Here is a 27284-nt window from a genome sequence, read left to right on the forward strand (position 1 = left end):
GTTCTCCCACTTTCTTTTATTATATTAAAATCCTGGAAGTTCAGATTAAATTAGGTTGGAGTGAAAAGTTAAGCAGCACGCTACCTTTTGGGAGGGGCCTCCCACCACCAAGTAGCAATTCAGTGGCAAACGTGTTTCAACTTAATAAATGTTAAAGATTGCTTGACTACGCCAGCTTCTCTTTTAATAACAGAGATTCTCCTTCATCTATTTTCCTGAGTAAATTAGAAGACTGATTCCTAGGAAAAAGTGACCCCTTACCCTAAATCAAACGCAGAATACATTAGTGACTTTTGTATCTGTCACTGTAAACCTCTGTAGGATCACAGCAAAAGAGAAGTCCTGGATAGAAGTGCTTAGAATATTTGTATAAATCCCAACCTGTCTTCACTAGCCTTTTTCCCAGATAGAAAGCTGCAGTGGCTTTTCCCAAATAACATATAACACAGTCTATTTCCCCAAATAACATAGAGCACATCTTAATGGCAATGGGACATCAGGAATAGCAGTCTATAGAAGATCCTCTGGCAGCTTCAGGACTTTTATTCTGGTGGGGAAAATACATTTATAATTTGGCCTTTTAATAAGCATTTGCTTGTCACTGCAGAGAGTAAAGGCTTCAAGCATAATAAAAAATCTCCCATTCACTTTCCAACTGGAGAAAATTTTTGAAAAAAAAACATTTTTTATTAATTTTTTTTTCAAGGTAAGGTCTGGCTATGTAGTTTAGACTGGTACTGAACTCACTCACTATGTAGCCCAAGCTGGCCACAAACTTGCAGTGATCCTCCTGCCTAGCCTCCCGTGTGCTGGGATAACAGGCATACACCATCACGCCTGGCATGAAAAAATTACTTTATAAAGGGTATTGGTGAAAAGCTACAAACATTCAAGAATATTTCTATCTGCTTTCCAATCAGCAAAGCCTGATGATGCAAGGCTAAATGGACAGGCAGATAGAAATAAATTAGATATGTTTGGGCTTTAATAACTATTCATTTTTTTCATTTTAAAAGAGTTTCCTCACTTTTGTTTCCTTTGCTGTGCAAAGGCCTTTTTTCTTTCTTTCTTTTCTTTTCTTTTTTTTTTTTTTGTGGTACCGGGAATTGAACTCAGGACTTTGTGCTTGCCAGGTAGGCACTGTTCCGCTGAGCTATCTCCCTGCCCCAGTTTCCTTACTTTTGATTCATTAAAAACATCAAAATAAACAGAGAACAAGTTATCCCCTTCAGTCCAGTCAAGTGGCTCTGAATCTGGTTGCCCAAATAGGAGAGTAAAATTTGAAAGCAGCATTTGTAAACGTCCCTTCCTACTCTGGCTTCACCCCACCATCTTAATTATGATAATACACAACCTGTATGCATTGCAATCTACACCTGACCGGAGAAGCGCAGACAAACTGCTTTCAAAGCTTAAGACTCACACCCAGCAGTGTCCACTTTAAATAGAAAAATCACATGAATTGCATGAAAGTCAAGGTCATTTTGGTACATCGATTCCCCTAGCAACCTTCTGTGTCACCAAGGCCCAGAGCGAACCCAATCTGACCCCGACTTTATGTGCATTATTATATCAAGAGACAGGAGCTACTTACAGTCCACACCACTGTCTCCATAGATATATAATAAGGTGTTCTAGACCTGCTCCCACCTAGAACACTTCAGGTGCAAGGCACTTGCTTCTCTCTCTTTTTCCTCTCTCTCCCCCAGTCTTGCACACAAGCACACACAGCCTCTTGCCAGGATAAAGTCTTCATTTACTGAGCGTTTCTTCCTTCTCAATACGCAACTCAAAAAGCAACTTCAGACTAATTCTCACACAACCCCCTGTAAACAACATCCTTCACCCAAATCCATAACTAATAATAACACTCTTTATTAAGCCCCTCTGTGAAACAATATGTCTAATACAAAGCTCCTCTCTGTACTGTTTTAATTATAATAAATCACCTTCATTATGATGCATACTTCAATATAACATGTCCACTGCTTAGCTGCCTCGGTTGCTCTTGTAATGAGGTGCTAGCTAACATGTATGTCTCCAAAAAGTTATTTACACGCACACTGAAAAATTCTATGGCATCCCATGGCTTTACAGCATGAATTTCAACAACTTTTATCTTACCTTCCTGTTCATAACATCACAGCTGAGAAGACAAGGAAGAAAAGAAAAAGAAAAAGCACCACCTCTGAAAAATGCTGTTTACACAAATAACAGTACCCTGAATACATCCACTAGCATGAAAAAATAAGTCCTTGCAGTACAATCATTTCTCTATAAATGTGTGAAAGTATTTTACTGCCTAGTACAACAAATCAACGAGGAGACGCCAGGCTGTAGGGTGCAAGTTCCAGGGGACCGTGTGTCAAAGTCAACTTCTCGGTCAGTCCCCTGAGAACTGCACTAGGCACATTCTCATGAAAGGTGTGAAAATCTGATTTTCTAAAATGGATCAGTAATTCTCTATGAAGGGGAAAAGGATCGATAAATCTTTGCTAAGTAGATTGTAAAGGAAAAATTATTCTTTCCATGGCAGTACATTAGGGTCCTCCAAACAATCCTCAATAAACTAAAAACGTCGCATTTCTCCACCAGCTACTTTTGACTTCTGATATATTTTTGTAATCTCAGATCATTCTGCAATGCACATACATTTATATTTGCTAAGCAATGTTCCATGTTGATGCTGATTTATGGTATGTGCCATTATAATGTTTGGCTGTGACTAGAAAAAGAAAATTATTAGCCGCTTGTAACCTGATAGATGTGCTACAAGGAAATGTCATTATAGCTGTATACCCATATATGTTTCTAACTATATCAGTTCACGGGGTAGCCACATGATGTGATTTTGGTATTCCTTAGCCAAATATATCTGTGTTGTTTTTAGGTGGCCATTCATCAATGAGCAGTATATATTCTCTCAATGCCTAAAAACACCAGAGGTGTGATATGCTCAGGCTCATGGGATGTTAACAGTCCTCCAGCAGTATTGTTTTGTCCCCCTAGGCAAGGACCAAGGAAAGCCCGGACACCAGTTTTATTGCATGCACTGGATGACATCGAGCTGTGGAACTCCCAGGCCCTCCCCACAGACACATTCACCATTTGTTTCACAACTGGAGGACCAGTGCTCTGCATCACTCTGATACCCAAGGATCCTTGCGACAGAATTCAGACAGAGGATGTGTGTCACAAGCAAACAAGCCCAAGAATGGGCCGACTGCTCCCGGGAGGCTGTCTGGTTATAGCATCCTGAGCTGCGTATGGCTGAGATTTCCCTTGCTCTGTGTTAAAGGGGTTATTAAAAAATATGGCCTGTGTAGTAGGGGCCTCAGAGCACAGCGAATGTCATGTGTCCTGCAACACCCAGGTAAAACAAAGCCAACACAGTACAGCAGGCTTCAGCCTGGATTTCTCTGTACTTATGCAAGTTGAGTTCAGAATTAATATTAGATGGCTTCTTTTCAAAGGAAAAGCTCATCCATGGGATGTACTATTTTAAAGTACAGCATCCTCAGACAAAGAAGGGGAGAAAGAGAATTGGCATGTTACATTATGACAAGCATAGTGTGCTCTCTTGAATGTCTATGGGTGTTAGAGAAATTACCTCTACCATTATCTTTTCAGGTAGGAGGTTGCGGGCCAAAGTTTTTATACAATGCTTTCTTTCCTATTTCTTAATCAAACAGTGCTACATTGACAGTCACTCAGATACAAAGGAGAGTGACTTTAATTTCTTTTGGCATGAAGAAATAAGTTCACTCCAATTAGAATCTCTTCCACCATCTGCTTTTGTGATATTTTCTGATCAGAGAGTGTAAGAAGCAAGATCAAGTTTCTACATAAAGTCTAACATCCAATGCCTACCAGTAAGCAAGATGCAACTGGAAAGTCCATGGCAGGATGGTGGTAATAAAATAAAACAAGAGTTCTTGGTCTCTGTGAAGAGGTGCTGTAGAATACAGCATTGATTTAGAAATAATGAATAGCATCCTTTCTAGTTTGAAGTTCAGATTAAGTGAGATACAACTACAAAAATATGAAACTTAAAGTATTCCAAGGCAGAGTTTGCACTAACACGGAGTGCTGAGTCTACCAGTTAAAAAACAGGTGCAATTCTACGAAAGCTAAATGACATGAGGGAAGGGAGGCAGCCTTTTTCCAAAGAAGAAATAAAGGCTGCTTAATAAATAAAATACTGATGGATAAAAGTGTAGAATTAGAAGGTTTTGTTATGTGTTCATATTCACATGGAAACTCAGAATATGTTCTCTGATCATGTTTTAATTTGCACTCTAAATCTGTAAATAGAGCTGTGTCAAAAATATTTTGTTGATGTTCATAATTTCCTTTACTAAACTTCTGTTCTAATAAAGTGATTGTCTAATAACTTTTCAAAGATAAACATATAAATGGCTTTGGCCAGAGGCACACCTTGTTGAACAATGACATGAGCAAAATATGATTGAGTTGCCAGTTGTTTTAAATACATAAGGGAAGGTGACAAGCCCATTTTTACATGCAGTTCTTGCAACAAGGATTTGTTAGAATTTGTGTTTTTAATGCATCTTCATTTATACTTTGAAACACATCCTGGTAGCGGAAATAATCCATGCTCTCTGTGATTGTCTTAGGTGAAATGGAAGTCTTTCTGTGGTCCGTATGTGCTGGCCTCCTCAAAGTTTGGAAAGAACAGGTCTCTGAGGATGGTTGAGAAGAATGAAAAAAAAAAAACAAAACATCAGCTCTAGAAAATGTCCCTTTATGCCCTAAATGACCTTATGGAAATGACGAAATAGCTCTCGAGAGTATCATTTGCTGGTTTTCTTTTTTTTCTCCTAACCTCTTTGCATTAAACTAACGCTGCTTTAAAGAATCATATGCTTCTTGGAGATAATTTGTAGGGTAAATATATGAAATAGAAAATGTTTAACACCCATAATCACACTACTTCATATATTTCTTTAATACATACTGTACACATATAAATTTGGCATTATATGGTACATTTACTATGATATTTTATTAACTTATCATTATTTTATTACCATTTTCCAAAATCGCTCAGTGCTGCTAAACAAAGTAGTATAATGTACTATTTAAAGTAATCACTGCTGGCAGGCCAGGAATATAGCTCAGTGGCACAAATTCCTGTCTGTGAAGCCAAGGTCCTGAGTTTGATTCCCGGTACCAGAAAAAAAAGATACTTTGCTAAAGTAATCACTGCCTTACAGCTAAATAATTAAGCTATTTACAGCATTTTAATATTTAAAGTGACTGAGCACCTTTTTATTTTACCTGTTTTATCTGGATCTCTATAATCATATAGTAGTTTATCATATGAAAAATTACTCACCTTGCTCTTCTAACTAATCTTATGAATTTTAGTTACATTGCTTTGATCAAAGCAAAAGCAGCAAATTGTTTTCCAAAAAGATCTAAGTGCCTTGCATTTCAGTATCCTTTTCCTTTAACATTACTGAGTTTTGTCAGTTATTTTAATTTTTGCAAATTTCTTAAACAAAAAATCTCATCAATTTAACCCTCTTCCTTTAAAATTTAGAAATGTCTGCATACTTCTTCACATGCTTAACATTTCATGTGTTTATTATTTTTTAAAATATTTCATACACTAGAGCATTTTTTCTCATCATATAGTATGCATTTGTTATGGAAATGTCACCCCCTTTGTCATATTTACAAAAACATTTTTGAGTTTTCAATTTCGCATTGAATTTTGTTTTTGCAACATGTTTTGACCTATAAGACTTCCACAGTTTTAATTTCCATCAGCTCTCATAGTGTTTCACTTTTGTCACTTTGTCTAGGCTTGCTTATTCTTGAGAAAGTTTCTTCCTTGACTAGCTGCCCATAAATATGCCCCACTTTTTAAAAATATAATTTTCATCTGCATACAATATGGGATAAAGCTCTAACTTTTTCAACAGAAGAATCAAATAATGATTCTTGAGAGCATTGCTGTGCAGACTTGGGATTGCACCGGAGAGAGACTTTCTATTGAGAGTGAAGACCATGGGTGCCTCTCCTTTGGCTTCAAGGATGACCTCCTTGTTAAATTCTCCTATTTCACAAGTCACCCTGCTCAATCTATTTTGCAGTTTTTAAAGTTTCTAGAATTTTCTTTTGGAATATCAGTAATGTGCAGATGGAGTTTCTATCTTGGCTTTGTCTTTTCTATAGCTACTTATTGGAGGGGAGCAGAGGCACCTTTATTTTTGAGCCCATGAAGATTTTAATTCTCTTCTGGTAACAACAACAGTGCCCCCAACCGCCTCTCTCTGCCTCTCAAGTTTTTCAACATTTTGTCCTTTTACCTTGAAGACTACATGAAATGCACAACCTGAGTTTACAGGACGTGGCCGTCACCTGCTTAGCGTGGCACCGCTGTATGGAAGCAGAAGGAACAAAGTGACCTCAGTCAGGCCTTGTCAAGAGTAGTTGTGTTGTATTAATCCTCTGTGAGAGTGTAAAAGGGCAACCTCTGTCCACCCACTTATCAGAGATGCAGTACCTCCCTCGGCGCTTCAAACGGTGAAAATATCGTGTGTTCTCCTGGGCAGTTCTTTTCTACCAAGTGAAGTAGAAGCTGAAGTCAAGTGATTGGATTCACAATGATGGCCAGTTGCTACCTTGTCTTTGGTGTGGCCCTCTCCTCAACTGTCCAATGAGTAGATACTATATGCTACACATTTTTCTCCTGAAGGCCACCAGGTCCGCCATATTGCTGAATCCAGTCGTCCATTCTCTGTTCTCCTATGATTTTACCTGCCAGAAACAGGACGCTTAGGCATAATCAGACGAGACTGGGTGTGTTCAGAATGTCATGGCCATAGACTCTTCGGCACAATCAAAGACTCCTTTCTCCTCAGCTCTTCACTGCTCCTCATAGCCACATTTGTCAAATATCCCTTCTATTTCCTGGGCTTCAGCAGTGTGCAGCTTCCCTTTTATTTCCCACCTTCTGAGCACAGAATGCCCTTAAGCTCAATTTTCTGGCCTCCCCTTCTCCATCTTCCTATCCTCATGTTGTGATAATACCCAGACTTCTAGTTTTAAAGTTATTCCTATACTGACATCCCCAAACACCAAATTCCAGGTTAGATCTATTCATAAATGCCAATCTCAAACACTCAACCCACTCACTTGCTCTATTTCTACCTGAATATTTAAAAGCACTCTAAACTTTACTTATCTAAAACTGAATGACTACTTTTCTCCCCCTCAAAATGTGCTCTTCCTATTGGTCCCCCATTCTCACATTCCACATCTAGTCCAACAATAAATCCGAACATATGCAGAGTCCACACACTTCTCACAACTCCAGCACTTCCATCCTGGCCTGTGCAACCACTCACCTGGATTATTTCAGCAGCTCATAACTGACCTCTTTGCTATGCCCCTTGGCAGTCTGTTGTCAGTAAGAATCCCTCTTTTTAGCACACAGAAGGTTGATCATATAACTGAGTCAAACACTCTGACGGCATCTCATCTTCCTTAGAGTAAAACCCAGTCTTTGCAATGGCCTGGGAGCCATATATGATCAAGCTCTCCAGCTGTCTAAGCCCTACCTCCTCCTGCTGCCCCATGTCCTCTACACTTTCTCTAACCCATCTAACATGCTAGTGTGTTTCCACAGAAGGTTGATCATATAACTGAGTCAAACATTCTGATGGCATGCAGTCTTAGCATGCAGTCTCTCCTTGCTTAGTTGCTTCCCTAAACAACCCAGTGGTGCCCTTCCACTCTTTCATAGGCCTTTTGTGGATAGATTAACTTAAAAGCAAGTTAGACATAACCAAAAACAGAACTGCAATACTGGAAGATATAGCTAAAGAAAATGTTCAGAGGCAGTACACAGTGACTAGTTGAAAGGAAATACGAAATTGAGATTAAGAGGTATACTGGTAGAATGATAAGGTCCAACATACATTTTACAGAACCCCCAAAAGATGGGGTATTAGTCAGTAAGATTTTTAAAAGCACTTAAGAATGGGTTCAAAATCAAACAGATCAATTTACATAACTAGTGAAATGAATTAAATTTCTTTATTAAAAGAAAAAGAGTCTAAAATCAAAGTTAGAGAAGAAAAGTAAAACTCAACCAGAGGCTGTTTAAAAGAACATTTTAAATAAAATGTAAAGAGAAGGTTGAAAGTAAAGAACTGACACGATAAGCAGATGGAGACAAACAAAAAAAGGAGGTAGGAATATTGCTATGAAAGTATAGCTCAAGCAAAATGCATTAAATGAGATACCTCATATTTATAAAAGGTTCATTCTGCCAAACAGATGTCAAAAAACTTTGTACATTAAAAATAACCTAACCTCCAAGTACATTAGGCAAAAAACTTTTAGAAGCATGATTAGAAATTGGCAGAAACAAGTCTCAGGGGAAAGGTACCCCTCTCAGACTGTGACAGATCAAGTAGATGAAACACTGACACAGTACTCAACACAATTAAAGAGTTCAATTTATCGAGGAGAACAGCAGAAGAGAAAACATTGTATTTTACAGCTGAAAAATACATATTCTTGCCAAATGTTTGTGGAATGGCAATGATGCACAGTCAAGCAGGAGACCATGAAGAACATCTCACCAGCTCCCTGAAGAAGACACACCAGTGAGCCCTGCACTTTGTCCTTGGCAATCTGTGCACTACTTCAGTAAGGACTTTGAACAGGAAAGAAATCACATCAATATGGACTGAGAAAGTAATGGGGTAACATGAATATTGCAGAACAATATTCTGAAGTAGATCCTAAGCAAGTTTTAAAAATCTTCCATTGCTTTCTCTTACCAATTTGTACAGTTCCTCCCATTGTCTTATAAAAAGACTTCATTATTTAATCAGGGAGTGAGTGAGAGAGTCGCCTCTGATCCTTGCCACAATTTTCTCACCACTGAGGCACTGCCCTGGCGTCTGCTGTGAGGGATGAGATCCCACTGTGCAAGCCAACTTCCTCCTGGGGTCTGAGGGTTCTCATTTGTTCCTGGTTCCATGTCTCATAGAGCAAAACTAACATAGGTGAACTGCGAAGCAAACTCACAAAAGCAACATTTTAAAATATCCCACTGCTTCAGTTCTAAATATAAATTTATAACCAATGATTTTCAGGTATATGACAAAAGTTGTACTAAAAGTCCAAAAGAATCAAAAGGAAAAGTTGATCTGCCAACTCAGAGGGAAACAGAAGTAATTCCAGGGAAAGAAGGAATTTAAAAATAATTTTAACTTGTTTTATGGGGGCAGGGGGTTTGACCAATTATTTTATCCATACAGCAAGAACAGGTTGCATGGGTAAAAGGAGTAGGGGGTGGTAAAACTTCAAAGTGTAATTCTTAGCATTTGAAAGCTTGATAGATGAATTTAAGGAATCAAGGAGTTTCTCAGCATCTAGAAAAAAAAATGTCAAATAAACTGAAATTGTGAAACTCACATCTGTCTACAAGTGATTTCAAAAAGAAATCGGTAGAAGAAGGGATACCAACAATTTTATCAAAGGAATAATAATATCAAATTATTCAAAGCTTAAACAGACCTGTAAAAAGAATTTAAACCTTCCTTTTAAATTTTGTACTTGATGCTGAGCGGAAAGTATGACAAAGATGGGGTGTTTGAATCTAGACACATTGCTATAAAGTTCTTGAACACCAAAATTCTAAAGAACATCCTAAAAGCTTCCAAAGTGATTAAATTTATCTTCAAAGGAAGAAAGGCTAAATTGGTCTCAGACGTTTCATAAGCAGTGCGTGCAGGCCTACACCAGGCCAGTGTTTCCAAAAGTTCTGAGTTAAAGTTATTTGGAACCTTCAATGTGAGCTATCAATCAAGATAAAGGCAAATTAATATCACTTTCAGGCATGCAGAAACTTATAAAACTTACCGTCTGTAGATTTATTCTTTAAGAATTATTTGAAAAATGTACTGAAAAGATAACAACAAATATGGAATCCAAGGGTGAGGAACATCCAAGATTTAAGAAACTGTGGGCCTAATTAGGCAGCAACGTGAAAGGAAATTCCAGGCAGATGGGTATACAATAGTCCGGGAAAGCCAGAATCACGATAGAGCATGAAATCACAGTGCTTAGAAAGAAGTGTATCAAAGAAGTGAATGAATTTTAAAGTGGAAGAACTGAATCTTCTTCATAAAAGCAAAAGACATATTAAAATACTTAAAATAAAAATGTAATGCTTCTTTTTCCTCTCCACTTCCACCTTTTACTGTGTTTCTACCTTTAGTGGTGGTATTATAGACAGAAAGCTAGGTAAAAGTATTATAGGCAGACAGGGGTTAGGCCCTCAGGGGAGTGAACACAGAGAATGAAAACATATTACAACTGTGGCCATAGGCATATCTGTTGGGGGCCAAGCCTCAAGACAATGACAAAATAACAAGGCCAACATGCCTTCCCAAGAGATAAACAATAAATTAATATCAGCAGCCCTGGTAATCGACCAGGATTGGATGGTGAGCCCCGTGATTCATCTCTTCCTAAAAAGTTCCTTATTCTTCCCATATACAATTGCAATGTGATCTGCTTCCCCATTGGATCAATATTACCTAAGTGGCTAGACTTGAAATCTTACTGGTTGATCATAGTTTTGTCCCGCATAATACCCTCTTCATGATTTTGCTCTATAAAACTTCTTCTGCAAAGTGGGGTCCATGGTAACCTATTTTTTGGATCCCCTCCTATCTCTCAGGTTCTCTCTCTCTCTCTCTCTCTCTCTCTCTCTCTTTCTCTCTCAATAAATATATCCTACTCATATCCTCTGTTGTTTCTTAGAATTCATTCTTCAGTTTTGGTGAACATTAACTTGGAATATCTGACATCTAGCAGGTTAGGAGTTACATTTATTTGCCCTATATCAGTAGTGACTCAATGATAAAGAATTATATGTCTTAACATAGAATCATTTATTTTGTTTGACAGTATATATTTCATATACTGGAGTTTTTTCAGTTTTATATTGAATAATAGGGAAAAGTAAATTCTAAAGGCTCATAACCTATGTGATTCCATGGGGCAAGACATGAATCAGAACTCAATTTGAGAGATTTTACAAAGATACTATGCTTAGGATATATATACTCCCAGCACATTCTGGAACATCATGCTGGTTAATATTCCTGCAGGAAAAAATATGTAAATGTTTGACTTGATGTCAGTTCAGGTCAGGTTTTTTGACAAAATAAATTCAGGTCATTGCCTCAAGCATGGCCAACTCAGGAACCTGACATAAACATGAACTAAAAGTTGAGCTTTTAAATTCAGCAAGGCCAATAAGAATCATCCCATGTTCCTTACTTTGCAAAGAGAGCATTTCTGAGATTAAAAAGATAGAAAGAAGAGTAACGGTGATAGTTGGAGACAGAAACACATATTCCTGGTGGAATAATTCAAACCTCACATCCCACTTCTGCCTAAAGACGGTCCTTTTCCTCCATTTACCAGTTAAGTGAGTTAATTAGCTTCTCTTTCTTAACAAAGCTTGATAAGGCTTTTGTCTTTTGCAGTTGAAAGAGTTCAGACTAATTCCACATTTAACAAAAGTCACAGGACTCCTTAAGTGGCTGGGAAGAAAACAAAGATACCTGCTTTCATGTGAGGTTTCTATTGATTTGAGAATAGGGCATAGGTTACAAAAACCCATTCCATACTTTTCTACTGTAAATCTGCACTTTAGCATAATAGTAGCTGACTGGCTCAGTAGCTGCATCTGGAGGATGAGAGGGGAGTGATCTTTATGTTTACTCACTTGGTAAGACAAATGGCAAGGTGTGTGCACCTGTGCAAAAGTGTCAAACTGGGATTTTTGCCCACAGAATGGTTATTCGAACAGTTTTTGTGTATGTTTACCTGAGCATCATATGGGGGTAAAATAAACCCACACAAGTCTTCTGCTGTGTAAACATGTACTTTATCATAATGGAATGTGGGTGTGGCTCACAGTGGCTGGGCATTGGGACAGCAGGAATTCATCTGTGCATTCACCCACTTGGCAGACAAATGGTAAAGTCTGAAAGCTCCAAAGTAGCAACCAGTGTGCATTCAGGATTTGTTTTTTTAAATGTTTTCTTGTGATTTTTCTGGCAGAAGAAACACAATTTAGTACAATGGCACATTAAAAAAAAAAAAAACAGATTTATAAGTTCTGGAGGAGGTCAAAAGTGAATCATCAGATGACTCATTCATAGATGATGATGTTAGCCATGTAAGCCAAAGTTCCTATAACAGTGAAATGGAGCAAGAATTGTCTAATATAGACACAGGGAATGAAGACCTCTCTAATTCAGATGATGAAGAAACTAGCAGTGTTAGTAAATATTTGACTAGTTGAAGCAGTAAAAAAGAGTCACACAACCAAATGAAATAATCCAATGTTAGAACTACATCTGAAAATATAGTGAGGCTCTTGCCAGGGTTGAAACCTGTTAGACAGAATGCCAGCACTGCCATTCAGTGTTGGAAATTGTAACAGATGAAATGCCACAAGATGTTATGAAATACATGAATGATGAACTACAAGTAAAACATTCTGTATGCACCAATAGCCAGACTCAAAAATGTGTTCATTATGACACCTCACTAGCAAAACTGAAAGCATTCCTAGGACTGCTGTACTTAGCAGGGCTTTCTCATGGTGATGACAGGAAGGTAAAAGACTTTGGATATAAAAGACATGGATGTGGGCTTGACACTAAGGACACTAAAGTGATATGGTTTCTTTAAAAATTGCCTGAGGTTTGTTGATAAAACTACCCACCAAAAAAAAAAAAAAAAGAAAAAAAAAAGAATCAATAATCTGGCTGCTATCCACTCTGTTTGGGAGTTTTGTTTCAAACAGTCAAGCAATTTATATACCACCTGAATACATGACTACTGAAGAACATCTTGTAGCATATCCCAGTCTTAATCTCTGTAGCTTTAGGCAGTATATTAGGGTGGTGTGGTGTTTACAGCTGAAGTAAGGGAATGGAAGGAAAAGACTCAGCTCCTTTTTGTCTAACGTATTAAAACCTCAACAAACCTGAAGCCTGAGATGGTAACTTTCTACAACAAAACCAAAGGCAGAGTAGATGTCATTGATGAGTTTTGCAGCTATTATGATGTCACTTGAAACACAAAGCTTTGGCCAATTGTTGTGTTTTACTTGATCCTAAACATGTGTGGCATGAATAGTTAGTTTACAAAGAAAATAACAAGTGCAAAATGTCACAGAGAATTTTTCTTAGCAGACTGGGACTGGAAATCATAAGAGATCATTTACAGTGGAGGAAAAAACAAAATGTTTTGCCTAGAGAACTATGCAAAAAAAATTGTGGAGCACACTGGTGAGCTCATAGATGAACAGGCAGGTACAACATCCCAAAGACCTACCATGACAATAGGAAAATCAAAAGGATGGCAGTGTGCCTTACAAGCAAAGACAGGAAAATAAAACATATATGCTATCAGTGAGTGTAACACTTGTGCACAGAACATGCAGTTGTCATATGTGAAGATTGCCTTGGGTGTGACCATTGAAACAAAGATTATTTCTGTGGTAGACTTTTGTTTGTACTTACATTGTAGTTCACACAGGTTTTTATTTCTGATATTATCATGTAGGTTTTGTAAGCAAGTAAACAGCTAATGTGAAAATGTTAATGTCTATTCTAAGAACTCATTACATATTTGATATTTTATTTTACTGAAACTTTATTTTCCTGCTAAGTGCACATTGTATAATATAGTGGGAATCTCGTGAAAAAAGAGGAACATAAGAGAGGTGACAAGAATTGTCTGCCACACAGGAACAAAAAGCTAAGTCAGTGCATGTAAAACATCTGCATGGAACATGTAGTTGTCATGTGTAAAGACTGCCTTGGATATGACAGTTGAAGCAAAGACTATTAATGTGGTAGAGTACTATTAGTGTTTTCACTGTAGTTCATATAGTAATTTATTTTTGATGGTATCTTTTAGGTTTTGTAAGCATCTGTACAGCTGATATGAAAATGTCAATGTTTATTCCTAAACGTGCAATACATATTAAGAATTTAATACTTTATTTTATCAACATTTTATGCTTCTGTTAACTACACATTGTAAAATATAATAAGAATCTCCTGTCAAAACAGCAAGACCAGTGAGGTATCATGTATGTTCTACAAAAGGCCAGGAAAGCAAAACACATGCCCTGTCAACGTAAGCAATACATATGTATAGAATGTGTTGTCATGTGTGAAGACTGACTTAGGTGTGAAAATTAAAGAAAAGATTATTTGTTTATAGAGTTTTTTTGGTATTTTCATTTTAGCTCACATAGGAATTTATTTCTGTTGTTATTTTTTAGACTTTGTAAACTAAAAAACAATTGATGTTCAAAATTTTGATTTTTCAATAAACAGTAATAAAAATTCAATACTTTTTTCCTGTTAAGTACTCATTTTAATATAATAAAACTCATAAAATTAAAATTCATTATTCATCAACAGACATATTCCAAAGATAAACACGGGTATTATACACCCAGAACAGTGTACCTTTAACACAAAATTGGCTTTATGTGCCACACCAACCCAACAACTCCAAAGAAAGAGAAAAAAATGAGTGCAGCTATTAGAAAAATAAAAATTAACATTATTTGCAGATCATATGGGGGAAAACTAGGAGAATCACTTCATAAATTAGAAACACACTGTGACAGTAATCTTGATATGACTGGAGTAAGAGACACCTAGCAGATTAGTAAAGCACACGTCTGAGTGCATCTGTGGGGTGCTTCCAGAGATGAATGGCATTCCGACTAGTAAACTGAGGGGAGAAGATGGCACCAACTCATAGGCTTGTGGCCTGCATGGAATAAAGAGAGAATGAAGAAGAAAGTATATCTGTCTTTTGAAAGCCCCATTCTGCTTGAGTAGGTGGATCTTTTGCTGCTGCTGTGAACATTAGACTGAATTTTATTCAGCCTCCAATGAGACTCACTCCAGTGACTCTCCAGAGAGCTGCCAGGCCTTTGACTGTGGACTGGGGCTGCACCCTTCATTCCTCTTTAATGGGGTTTCCAGCTTCTTGCACTGAACAACTACCAGATCCTCTAGCTCTCCATCATGCAGATGACCACTGTGGACTCTCTCATTTCTACCTAACAGATCTCCTTGCATAATCACACATATATTTTCTATCAGTTCTGTTCTTATAGAGATCCCTAGCCAATACAAATGTACATGCACATGCACACGTGCATGCACATACAGGTACACACGCACACTACAATCTAAGAATAGGACTAATGAAAAAAATTAACTATTTTATGTAAAAGAGAAGATATGCAGATGTTTGGGAGAGGAGCATTTGCACAGAAAGAATGCCTCTGAGCTGAAAACATACCCAAAGTTTGAGGAACTGTTAGAATGCCCAGTGTGGCTATACCAGGAAGAACATGAGGACACAGAGCAGATGAAGTCAGAGAAGTAGCAGGCCCTGGGAAGATCATGCAGGGTATTGGGGGCAGAAAGAAGGACTTTGACCATTACTTTGGCTGATACAAGACCTGTGGTGGTGGTAGGGATGGGTGGGTTTCAAGTCAAGGTTAAAGTTATAATCCACATAACAATAATATCAACAAAAGATGATGATTCAGGCCAAGATAAGAGTAGTGGAACTGGTACAAAGTAATCAGATCCCAGATAGATTGTAAATGACTAGCAAATTTATATCACATGTGCACAAGCAGCTCAAGAGCACAGTCTTTGCTCAATGTTATTTCAAAATGTATTTATTAATATTAGAATGAGAAAATACCAATTCATTGACTTAATAAGCATTCATTGAGGCTACTGCCTGTGAGTTAGCCATAAAGCTGAGCCATAGAAAAGGAGGAAGACAATGTTCCTGCCTCGAAGAGTTCATAGATACCTAATAGTGTATGGGGAGGTATTGAATAGTAACTGTGTAAGCACAAAGCCTTGGATAACATCTCCAGCCTCTTCACCCCCATAATGGCTGTGACATATAGTTGCTCCCTGATGTTTCCTGGACTGACCCGAATTTCTAGTGAGCCTTAAAAGTCTCATTGCTTTCTATGCTTTTGCCACAATGGCTTTCCCTGGAACTAGACAGGCCACACTCTTGCAGCCTCAGAGTGCCATTTGATGGTGAGAACCCTCTGTGCCACCTTGATCTACCCACCTCCTGGTCCTTTTTCATCCTCAGATCCTGGAGATTCCTGGGTAGGCACCCTGGGAATTCCCCTGTGTCTTGGTTACTTTTTTCTTGTTGCTGAGACAAAACACCTGACACCCAAATTAAGGAAGGAAAGGTTGATTTAGCTCTAAGTTTGTGGAGGTTTCAGTCTATACTTGGCTGGCTTCAAGGCAGAGTGGCACATGGCACAGGGCAACTGTTCATGGTGTCAGGAAACAGCAGAAGCAACAAGAGCAAAAGGGGGTGGGGAGAGCAGCAAGCAGCCTCCTCCCCTCCCTTACATTGCATGCAAGCTACCCGCCCCAGGGCAGGTGTAGCACTCACACCCATAATCCCAACACGGGACCATGGATCACTCATAAACTCTAGAAGCCCACCCCATGACTGCATGAGGCTTTGGAGGGACATCTAGACAGAAACCATAAAACCCTATGACATGTTTTCATGCCACTCACCTCTTCATGGTGACACTTCAGGCTTCACAGTTCCTTTCTTTGCTTACTTAATTAGTGGGACATTTTTCTCCCAGCCTACAAAAGGACAATGTCATCCTGGGCTGAGGCTTCAGAGTAATCCTAAACCCATCCTTGGTCCACAGAAAAAACTTGGTACACTTTTTTTAGGTGGATGAATTAAGGTAGTGATCATTACATTAAGATTATATGTTGACCTTTTAAAATACTGAAGCATAAGCTTCTTGAGGAAAAACAAAATGTAGATTTTTACATTTACCTTCAGCATTAAGCAAAAGGGCTACTGTGTAATAAATGCTCAACAAATTTATACTGGTTAATTGATGAATGGATAAACCAGTGAATGAAATGAGTAAAAGAGCAAATGAAAAAACAAATTAATAATTCTCCTAAAACCAATTTCCACTGTGAATTAAATTTCTTATTAAATCTTTTTCTACTTATATCATGGGACTATATACATACATGCACACATCATTATCAAATGACTATACTTTTTTTTGGTGCTGGGGGCTAAACCCAGGAACTTAAATATGCTAAGCACATGCCATACCACTGAAATATAAATATGATACCTTTACCTACCATCATAGTATTTTCTAGAAAATAAAAGGACCAAATAAATTCTAAAAAGTTAAAAAAAAAAAAAAATCACCAATCGTCCAAATATCTGAAAAATTCTGCTCTGGAAGAAAACAGAATGTTTTAGCAAAATTTCTAACATTTTCTTGAAGATTCAATGTGTTTTTTAAATCCATAAGTAAATACTAAATACTGTCAATGGGTATCTGAAAGGAGGCCCATGAAAAGGAAAATAATCCCCATAGACCATAGTTTCACCGAAAAGTCCTTGCACCTATCTAATAGAAAAGAAGGGGCAATAGTAGAAGAAGGAAGAAAGCAACAACATCAGGAAAGAAGTTTAGGTTTTGCCAAAAGGAATCTAAAATGTAAGAAGGGCTCATTAAACCAGCAAGGTATCTCTACTGTCTACTGTGAAAAAGTGGCCTCTCCACTTGTACAAATATCCCCATATTCCTTGAACTTAGGAGGAGGCCAGGAAAAGAACGGGGAGAAGGAGGCTACAGTTTCCTTTCCAGGTTTAAGCAATAGCAACACATAGAGAGTGACAAAACAATAAAAGTGAGTTGACAAATGTGTGAAAACTCAACATAATTCACCTTTGTCTGAATCCATAAGATTCTACACTTAATATTCTACTAGGATACATCAACTGAATTAGCGCTTACACTGCATGTAGATTTTTCAATAACAGGCATATGAAAAATTTTTAGCATTGAAAAATTGTTAAACCCACAGTGCATTATTGTTATTTAGTCACCTTACTGTGCCATAGAACCCCAAAACTTGTTTCTCTAGTAAATGTGTACAACTATACTTGTCAGCTTAGAAAAGAATAAAGATGAAAGAAATTCATATAAAAAGAAGTTACTTAAACTAAGTCTAGAATTTTATTGTTTCTGTAAGATCATTTATATCCACTTTTTTTTTTTTTTTTTAGGATGCTCATGCTCACTGTTGTAGTAACAGCATTTGTATCCTTAGATGCTTTTCCAGGTAGAGGAAGAGAACTCCATCATTTTTATGCCATTTGTGCAGACCCATCTGAAACAATCTCCTGTCGAGAAATGTCCCTTCAAAGCCACTTTCCTGAACTGCCAGCACCAGAGTACACTTTTCTGAAAGTTCTGCTGCCCCATGCTGGCTTTAAAGTGACTGCTTAAAGACACTCCCAGGAGATGCACTGCCAATGTTCCCTTAATGAGTAACTTCTCCTGGTCAGAAAAGACATTGCCACTGCATCCATATTTGATTTTCTGGAAAAATCCATAGTTGCTTAAATGTCATGCTTGAGCCAGTGTATGCTTATTATAAACGTAAGGTTTTTCTTTTGGCAACTCGTGCAGGTTGCTCTGAGAGAAAAATAGAGAAACAAAGTAAGCTGAGTACATAAATTAAGTCCATAATTTTTTACAAATAGGACTCTTGATAGCATGCTTAAAGTACAAATAGTAGGTCTCCAGCACACCTAGGAGTCTGTTTTTAAAATGAATGAAATGATGCTAGAAAGACAACATTTTAGAATTATTTTCCCTACTTGTTGACTTGCAGCAGCTGTACTAGTTGAACATTTTTAGGCAAATGTTGTTTTGGAAAGAGGAACACTAAGTATTTACATAAATAAATGTAAATTAATGCTATCTTTATGTTACATAACACTGAAAAATACCATTGTTATGGCAAAATTTGATGCTTATATTGTCCCCAGTGTCCTAAAACAAGATGTTCTGAAGGGTTATTCTTTTTTGAAAAAGTATATATCTAATATAAAGAGAAGAGATTAGACAGCTGGAGATAAATATTGTTCCTGGACCCACTAGAAATGACCTGGTTCCCTCTTCAAGTATTGCTGCCTTCAGTCAGAGTACACTCAACTGAAACTTCCTGCCTTCTTGAAAGGAAGCCATGAGTATTGCTGAACAAACACTTTGAAAAATTTGGACTTTTAAGACACATATATGGGAATACCATGTAAAGTAATACTCAAAGATCTACAGTACATTTTTCCCTAAGAGCTACATCCTATCTTACTTTTAAATGGGATATAAAAACTCCATAAAAGATCATGCATATGCACTTTGTATTTAGAATATAAATTCTAGTGAAAAAAATAAAATGCACTCCTCGTATCACCCATGGATACAAAGCTAACCAGAGGGAGAACAGCTCATGAATGAAAGTATACTTCCAGCATAAAATGAATTTAGCCTTTTGGAGAAGCAGCAGATCAGAGCAAAAGGGGATAGCCCTCACTGGACCAGAGGAAGCATGATAATGTTTGCCCTTGTGTTTTATCCCATGAACTCACTGGTTATATTTTTATGGAAACTCGGCTGAACTCACACATGTACTTTTGTAGGACTTGTGTCTTAATCACTTTCCTGTCAGTGAGATACAATACCTGACATTCACAGTTTTAAGGAGGTGAGGTTGATTTTGGCTCCTGAGTTTTCAGAGATTCAGTGCAGTTAGCTACCTCCAAGGAAAGAGGACATGGTGGAACGGTATAACAGAAAAAAACCTGCTCACCCCATGGCAGCCAGGATACAGAGACACAAGGGAGGAGTCAGGGGCAAGAATATACCCGTCCAGGTCACACCCCCAATGATCAACCCCAAAATAACACACTGAGCTCTGAACTCTTCATCGAATTAATCCACTGATGAGAACAGAGCCCCCATGACCCAGGCCCCTTCCAAAAGCCCCACCTCTGACCACATGAGCCACTGGGTGACATTCTAGATCTAAACCATAACAACATATTTACATATTTACATAACAACATATTTACATATTTCCAGACAACATCAGATCATATTCATTTCAGGAGTAAAATAAGGCAGTACCTGAAAACGTCCTTCCACTCCCACCATGGCAGGTCAAGCTAGCATGTGGCTCTCAACCAAACCCACACGCATGTGTCCCTCTCATCTCCCAAAAACATTTGTAGTAAATATCCATTCAGACAAAAGCCTCCATTTTCCTACTGCTTTTGTGTACTGTGGCAGGAAGCGCTGCTAGCTGTGGTAGTGAAAAATGACAACGGCAGACTCTGAGACACATGCCACAATGCTCCTGTGGAAATCAAACTCTGAGAAATTTTTTAAATGTTTTCAACACATCAGCATGAAGCATCGACCTAGTTGGAATCACTTAGATCTAAAGCAAATGCACTGATTGTTTTCACAGCAGGCTTTTCTTCTTGGAGCCGAAACAGGCGCCAGGGTGAGGGTTGCTCGGAAAGGTTTTCAGCCCCCTGCCTTGGTCTGCTATAGCTTGTGACAGGATCAATACCAGGGTGAGCAGCACAGGAAGCTCACAGAAGATTATGAAGATGAGGTGAGTGACAGAATTACCTTACAGGATTTGTTCTTTCTCTCACCTTGAATCTCATCTGCCTCAGACAGAGATGGAAAACCAACAGGACTCTGACCAAAACAGAGAGGCAGAGGCAAAAAGGGAGTAAAGGCTGTCAGGTACCACATGTGCCAAGAGCATAGTCACTGTATCTTCTTACATGTTACCAGTGTCAGGAAAGGGCTGGTAGGGCGGTAAATCAAGGGTGGCATCTTGATTAATGAGAAGGCAAATGCCAGCACCTCTTCTGGGGCCTAGAGCACCAAAGGTGCTCAGTAATTTGATAGCCATGATTTTCAGTGGGGTTTTATTAATATTAATACAACTACTCCACTTCTATTTTACTTTTTTGACCCAGACAAGTACCATTCATGTTCATAATATGACAAAGTACTAACTTCCCTGTTAAAATTGTTGAGTGGGATGCAAAAAATATTCAAGGTGCCCTAGATTCCCATCATTTCTCTATTGAGGGTCTTCTTGGACAGACAATGCTAGTCCACAATTTATTCCTCTTCCTCCAAGGTCCAGAAATGCCTAAGGATCTGGGTCAGTTCATCCCCTGGGCTGTTTCTACAGCTTAAGAGGGGCACCAGTGTCATAAAGCCCATTCTCATTCCAAATGACCAGTCAGCATACAAGAAAACTTTTATGAAACTCTTCTGCTGCTGCTATTTAATCTGATTTGAACTGTCTTAGCCAGCTAAATACAGTTGACAATGTGTGTAATAATCTTACTAGAAATAGCAGGTCCCAACTATGATTACAGTACTATAGCCAGTTTATTTCTAACACTTCAGATTTCTTGATATTTCCCTAGAGTTGAGACAATACATAAGAAGTTTCCAACAAATCCTTATTACTACTTGATGTTCACTAAAGTTATAGGATGAACACAGAGAAAAATGCTATGTTTCAAGCCTGCTTAATTATTATCACTAAACCACTTAAACGAATTGTTAGCTGTGATAGTATACTCTGATCTTTTTTTTAAAAAGTTTGTGCAATGCCATTTTGAAGCTTAATAAACATGATTGCCCCAAGTTTAGATGTAATCATGACCAAAAGTTTGGTTATTTACTTCTGGTCTTTTTTTCTGTACATACTTTTTTTCGTTTTGATTTTGAATAATTAGTACCTAATCACATAAACTAATTTTAACTTCATTTTTAAATTCATAAGCATACACCCAAGTCATTCAACTTCTTTGAAAACAATTTTACTGTCATATCTTATGGATTTATTCACCTTTGTATATTTAATCAATTCTCTCTTTTTTGTGATTTTGTTTCTATTGATTGGGGTTTAGAACGTGAGATGGAAAATGTCAACTTGGGGCACACCCTTCCCCCTCAATTCTCTCTGTGAAAACATTACACACTTTCTTTTTGTGTGTGAACACCAATAAAATATCTTCATCAAATCTGCGAGCATTTATTGAAACAGGAATTACTAGGTCAAAGATCAAAACAAATTACTGTTTTCATGTTTTATTTTAAAATATCTTTTTATTGCTGAAAGTTTTGAATTCAGAAAAGTATAAAAAGAAGACTGCCTCAAAATATCTTACAAGAGATTAACATTTTAGTATGCCCTTAATGGCTTTTTGTACCCATATAAATATTTAGATATGCTTCTCATATGCTTTATTATTTATAAAACTGAAACATGTAGTACATAATGGATTATAACCTGCTTTTTCCAGTTAACTAAATAACTGAGATTTTTTCCATGTCATTAAGTCTTCCAAATTTAAATACAGAGATGACTAAATTGTGTTAGTTTTATTCCCATACATTATGAATGAGGCTAGATATAATTAATAGCAGTTCAGCAGATCTTAAAACACTATCTTTTCTCACTAACATTAACATCCAATCCTTAATGAAAAGTTCATACTATATGAGAGGATGTTTTAGTAGGAGAGCAAGAAAAAGAAGAGAAAGGCAAGCATGACAGCAGAGGGCTATCAGAAAATTTTATCTGATAAGAAAAGTAACCTGAGGGGCTGGGGATTTAGCTCAGCAGCAAAAGCGCCTGCCTGTCAAGTGCAAGGTCGTGAGTTCGGTTCCCGGTACCGGAGAAACCCCCCCCCCCCAAAAAAAGAAAAGTAACCTGTAGCACTTTGAAGAAACTGATCAAGTCCATACCTGCCAAAACCAGCAGGTCAATCATTTTTTTCTCCCTAATACTTATAAATCATTGACCTCTGGGCAAAGTCAGTATTATATTAAGAAACTGATTTAAAGCCTTTAGATTTTGCCTAAAGAGCAGAGTAATAGCTATCACTTCCCCTTTTCTAGAATTCATTTTCTGTCAAAAAAAAAAAAATGCTGAAGCTCTAGAAGTACTGCTTGGTCCTAACTGTAATTTCTTTCATTATGTATAATCCTCATCATTCCCATCATCTTCATCATCATAACATCACTGCTATCACCACCATTGCCATCACCATCACTACCACCATCATGAATACCACCACCATCATCACGATCACCATCATTACCATCCTCACCAACATCAACATCACTGTTGTCACACCAATATTACCATCACCACCATCACCATCATCACCATCATCTTCATCATCATAACATCACCATTATCCACATCATTACCACCATCATGACTTCACTACCACCATCATCCTCTCAATCACCAAAACCACCATGCCCATCATCACCACCATTACCATAACATCACTATCACCATCATTACTATCACCGTCACAGTCGTCATCATCACCATCACCAGTCATCACCATAACTACCATCACCATCATCACTATCATTACTATAACATCACTATCACCACCATTAATACCATCACCATCACCATCACCATCATCACTACAGTCACCACCATCAACATTGTCCTAGTCACTTTCCCCATCCTTGACACAATACCCAGTACCCATAACTTAAAAGAGCAGAGGTTGTTTGGGCTTATGATTATAATTCATAGTCAGATGACTGCAAGGCATAAATGACATGGTGGAAGGATCTGACAGAGGAAAACTGCTCACATCATGACAGGAAGCAGAGAGAGAAGGGAGGAGCTATAGAGGGAGATATAGCCTTCTAAATCTCACCAGGCCCAACTTTCTCACAACACATTTAGTTCTAAATAGAGTGTTCTTATGATATGATAACCTTCCAGAAGCCCCGCCTCTGAATACATGAGAATTTAAGGAGACAGTTTAGATCTAAACCTTTAACAATTACCAGTACCATTATCACTATCTTTACAGTTTGTCCTACCATCATCAACTTCTCCAGAAGCTGACCATTCAACCTTTATTTAAACTGACCTTCCCACATCTCCCTATCTAAAGTGAGTTCCTCATCTGTATTACTGTTTTCTGTTGCTAGAGCAAAATACCTGAGTCTAGGTAACTTAGAAAGCAAAGAGATTTATTTAGCTCACAGCTAGGACATTGAACCTAAGATCAAGGGGCCCCATTGATTTGGCTCTGAGGGCTTTGGGAAAAATTGCATCACAGTGGAAGGAGTGCTTGCAGCAAAGGTCATAAAGAAACACAAGAAGCAAGAAAGTGGGGAGGGTCTGGTCTTGCTCATTTATAATAACCCACTCTGAAGGGAGCTAGCAGCAACTGGAGTCACATAAGAATGATATTTTAATCACTTCTGAGGGATGAAACTCCAATGTCTTAAACACTTCCCACTAAGCTCCAAGTCCTAAAGGTTCTTCACCTCCCAGCATCACCACACTGAGGATCAGGGCTCCAAAGCACAAATACTTGGGGACATAGCCCAACACTTTGCAAACCATCATATTCTCCTCAGCCATAATTCATTGTATGCTAATATTTTTATTTCCTTCTTTAAACTTACCAAAATTTAGAGTTTTTCTTTGGTTTTTACTTGTTTCTCATCTATAACTTTGCCTGCACTGCAAAGTAGATGAGGACAGAGCCATAGTTCTCATAATTATATCATCCTATCTCTAGTACATTACACAATACCTAGCAATAGCAAGTAGTCAATAAAAATCACAAGAATTAATCAATCTATCACCTGACATCAACTCTAACCTTGCTTCCCAAATCAACTAAATTGCCTGGGACAAAGAATTATTTTTCTCATATGTTATGTCTTGGTTTGGAAACTGAGTGCTGTAGTACCCATAAGAAGTCATTCTGAACTGTCTATAAACCATGTGGGCACTACTGAGAACAGATACTGTGTTCTCAAGGCAGAAAGTGTCCAGATAGGCAGAATGGTTTGAGAGGTGAGAACAGAACTATTCACTCAGAAACATCTCTTTCCTGCCTAAGATGAAACCTCCAGCTTAATTTCTTAAGTCTGTGATGTCACAAAGCCCATTTAAAAATGTAAATACTACATAATAGTTCACATATGAATCCACAGAGACTGCTTGAACAAAGAACAATGAACAAGTCATTTTTGACCTGCCAGAGACTGAGGTGTTAGAAAATACTAGAAAAATAAAGACCAGTTACTACAGTGGGAACTGTGTACATGAAGTCAAAGGAGAAACCAAAAGAACAAGAATGATTTCCATTAACCCTAATATTTTCTGGATAGGCCAGAAATTTGGGAGTATTTTTATCTTACCTCAACAGATATATTTGACTGAGTCAATTCATAATTTATAAGGAGAAGCATAGATCAGAAGTTGTCAACTTTGAGACCAGGACTAAAAATCCAAAAGAGAAATTAAAGTTGTGTGTGTGCATATCTGTGTGTGTGTACTTAGGGAACAGAGAGTAGGAAATACAGAAAAGATTAGAAGAACATTCAGCAAAAGAAATCCACTGGAGAAGATGTGATATGGTTGCTCGTGTATAGCCAACATTAGTAAAATATAAGGTGTGATCAAAATATATATTGAATATTTAAAATCTTTTAAAAATTTATTGAAGTAAAAGACTACCATTAAATCTCCTCAGAACACACCCTCTCAATTCAAACACATTTGTCTATTTTCTGAAGCAGTTCTGGAAGTACTCTTTCGTGAGTGTCTTTATAAGGTATGATAAAAATATGATGAATGCTACTACCACATACCATTTAAGGGGAAAACAGCCTGGTAAAAATGTAAGAGTATTCTCATCCACCTTATTTTGATCTGGCACCATGTGACTTCTGGCTGTTCCTCAAAATCAAAATGACTGTGAAATGTAAACATTTTGAATTTATTCAGGACATTGAGGCAGCACAGCATAACTAAAGGCTAACATCAAGGTCTCAAAAACCTGTTGAGATTGTGGGACTATAGGAGCCCTTCTACATTGCTGGTGGGAATATAAACTAGTACAAAAACTATGGAAATCAGTAGAGAGTTTTCTCAACAAACTAAAAACAAAAATTCCATTCTAACCATTTTGGGTATTTTTCTAAAGGAGTTAAAGACATTATATTACAGAGATGCATGGATACCCATGTATATAGCAGCATAACTAACAATAACTAAACCTTGCAAATGGCCTATATGCTCATCAAGAGATGACTAAGGAAAATATAATATATACACATAATGGAGTATCATACTATGCAAGCATAAAGAAAGATATATTTGCATTTTTTAATCACTTATAGGAAAATGGGTACACCTTCAGACCATGATGGTAAGTGAAATAAATCAGATAGAGGTTAAAAGTCACATGGCTTCTCTTATATGAGAAAGTATAAATAATTCAAAGAGCAAAAATAAAAGATAGATGATAGGAAACAGGGAGGTAAACCTCTTGCACATGGCTGTGGTATCTCAGGATATAGAAAGAGGAGAGGGAAGGGAGAGGAAAGAGAAGTAAAATAATTAAGATCTAATGTACATGTATCAGCTCTGCAGGTTGAATGTATACCTTACATATGGCAAACACGTACTGATAAAAAATTTTAAGTCCCGCCCCAAAGTACATCCAGAACTGCTTCAGAAAGTGGCAAGAATGATGGGATAAGTATATTCAGGTGTGAGGAGTATTTGAAGTAGTCTGAATATTTTGAGGTTGACTAATTGCAATGTGTCTTTTACTGTAATACATTTTAAAAATTTAAACATTCACTGTATCTGTCAATCACATCTTGTACATGCTCCACTAGACAGTGTGGGTAATCACTAGATGAAGTAAAAGCCTTACATGTAAGTCAGCATTAAACCCTAGGGGGCATCTAGAAAGACATAATTTCTCTGAATATTTCCCTTCAAGACTGTAGCAGGAACACACACCCCCATGCATGCACACACCAGTATACTTCAGTTAGTTGCCCAGGTAATAGTTCCGGTTACAGTTCTTGGTACTTTTGTTTTTTAGAAACAGCTGGGCACTCTGATGCATACTGTAGCAACCAATCCCCAAATGACAAGCCATTCTGCCTCTGTACTTTGCTTGCTTATTCCATATAAGCCTTAGACCACCAGAGATCAGGGCCTGATATTCTGGAAATGATCCCAATCAGTGATCGTTGACGGAAATAAATCCTCCTCCAAATCCGGGGTGTCATTTCAGTATTTCAGCTTGCCACTGCAAGACTACATCTGCAAGCTTCAAGTATCACCAGCAGAAATACCTGCTGGCTGGAGGCCCATCTGCTTATTTGGTGCACACTCCCACCTCCAGACATGTTGGCAAAGACCCAGAGAGAAGAAGCGCTTGGCTACCTT

The 27284-nt window shown here is 37.8% G+C and overlaps 1 protein-coding gene and 1 long non-coding RNA gene across 2 annotated transcripts in view; one reads left to right on the forward strand and one right to left on the reverse strand.

Annotated features, from left to right (window-relative positions):
- The window catches only part of LOC102019366, an 8268-nt gene extending 3409 nt beyond the window's left edge, over positions 1-4859 (forward strand). Inside the window, exons 2-3 of the long non-coding RNA XR_263027.1 lie at positions 3010-3373; positions 4638-4859. This is a non-coding gene — a long non-coding RNA (uncharacterized LOC102019366). The remainder of the gene's footprint in view (positions 1-3009; positions 3374-4637) is intronic.
- Positions 1-27284, reverse strand: part of Pou6f2 (POU class 6 homeobox 2) — a 475860-nt gene that overhangs the window by 422711 nt on the left and 25865 nt on the right. The gene's annotated exons all lie outside the window — the stretch shown is intronic.

The sequence above is a fragment of the Chinchilla lanigera genome, unplaced genomic scaffold, assembly GCF_000276665.1.
Source record: "Chinchilla lanigera isolate Chin_1 unplaced genomic scaffold, ChiLan1.0 scaffold00059, whole genome shotgun sequence".
Taxonomy (NCBI): domain Eukaryota; kingdom Metazoa; phylum Chordata; class Mammalia; order Rodentia; family Chinchillidae; genus Chinchilla; species Chinchilla lanigera.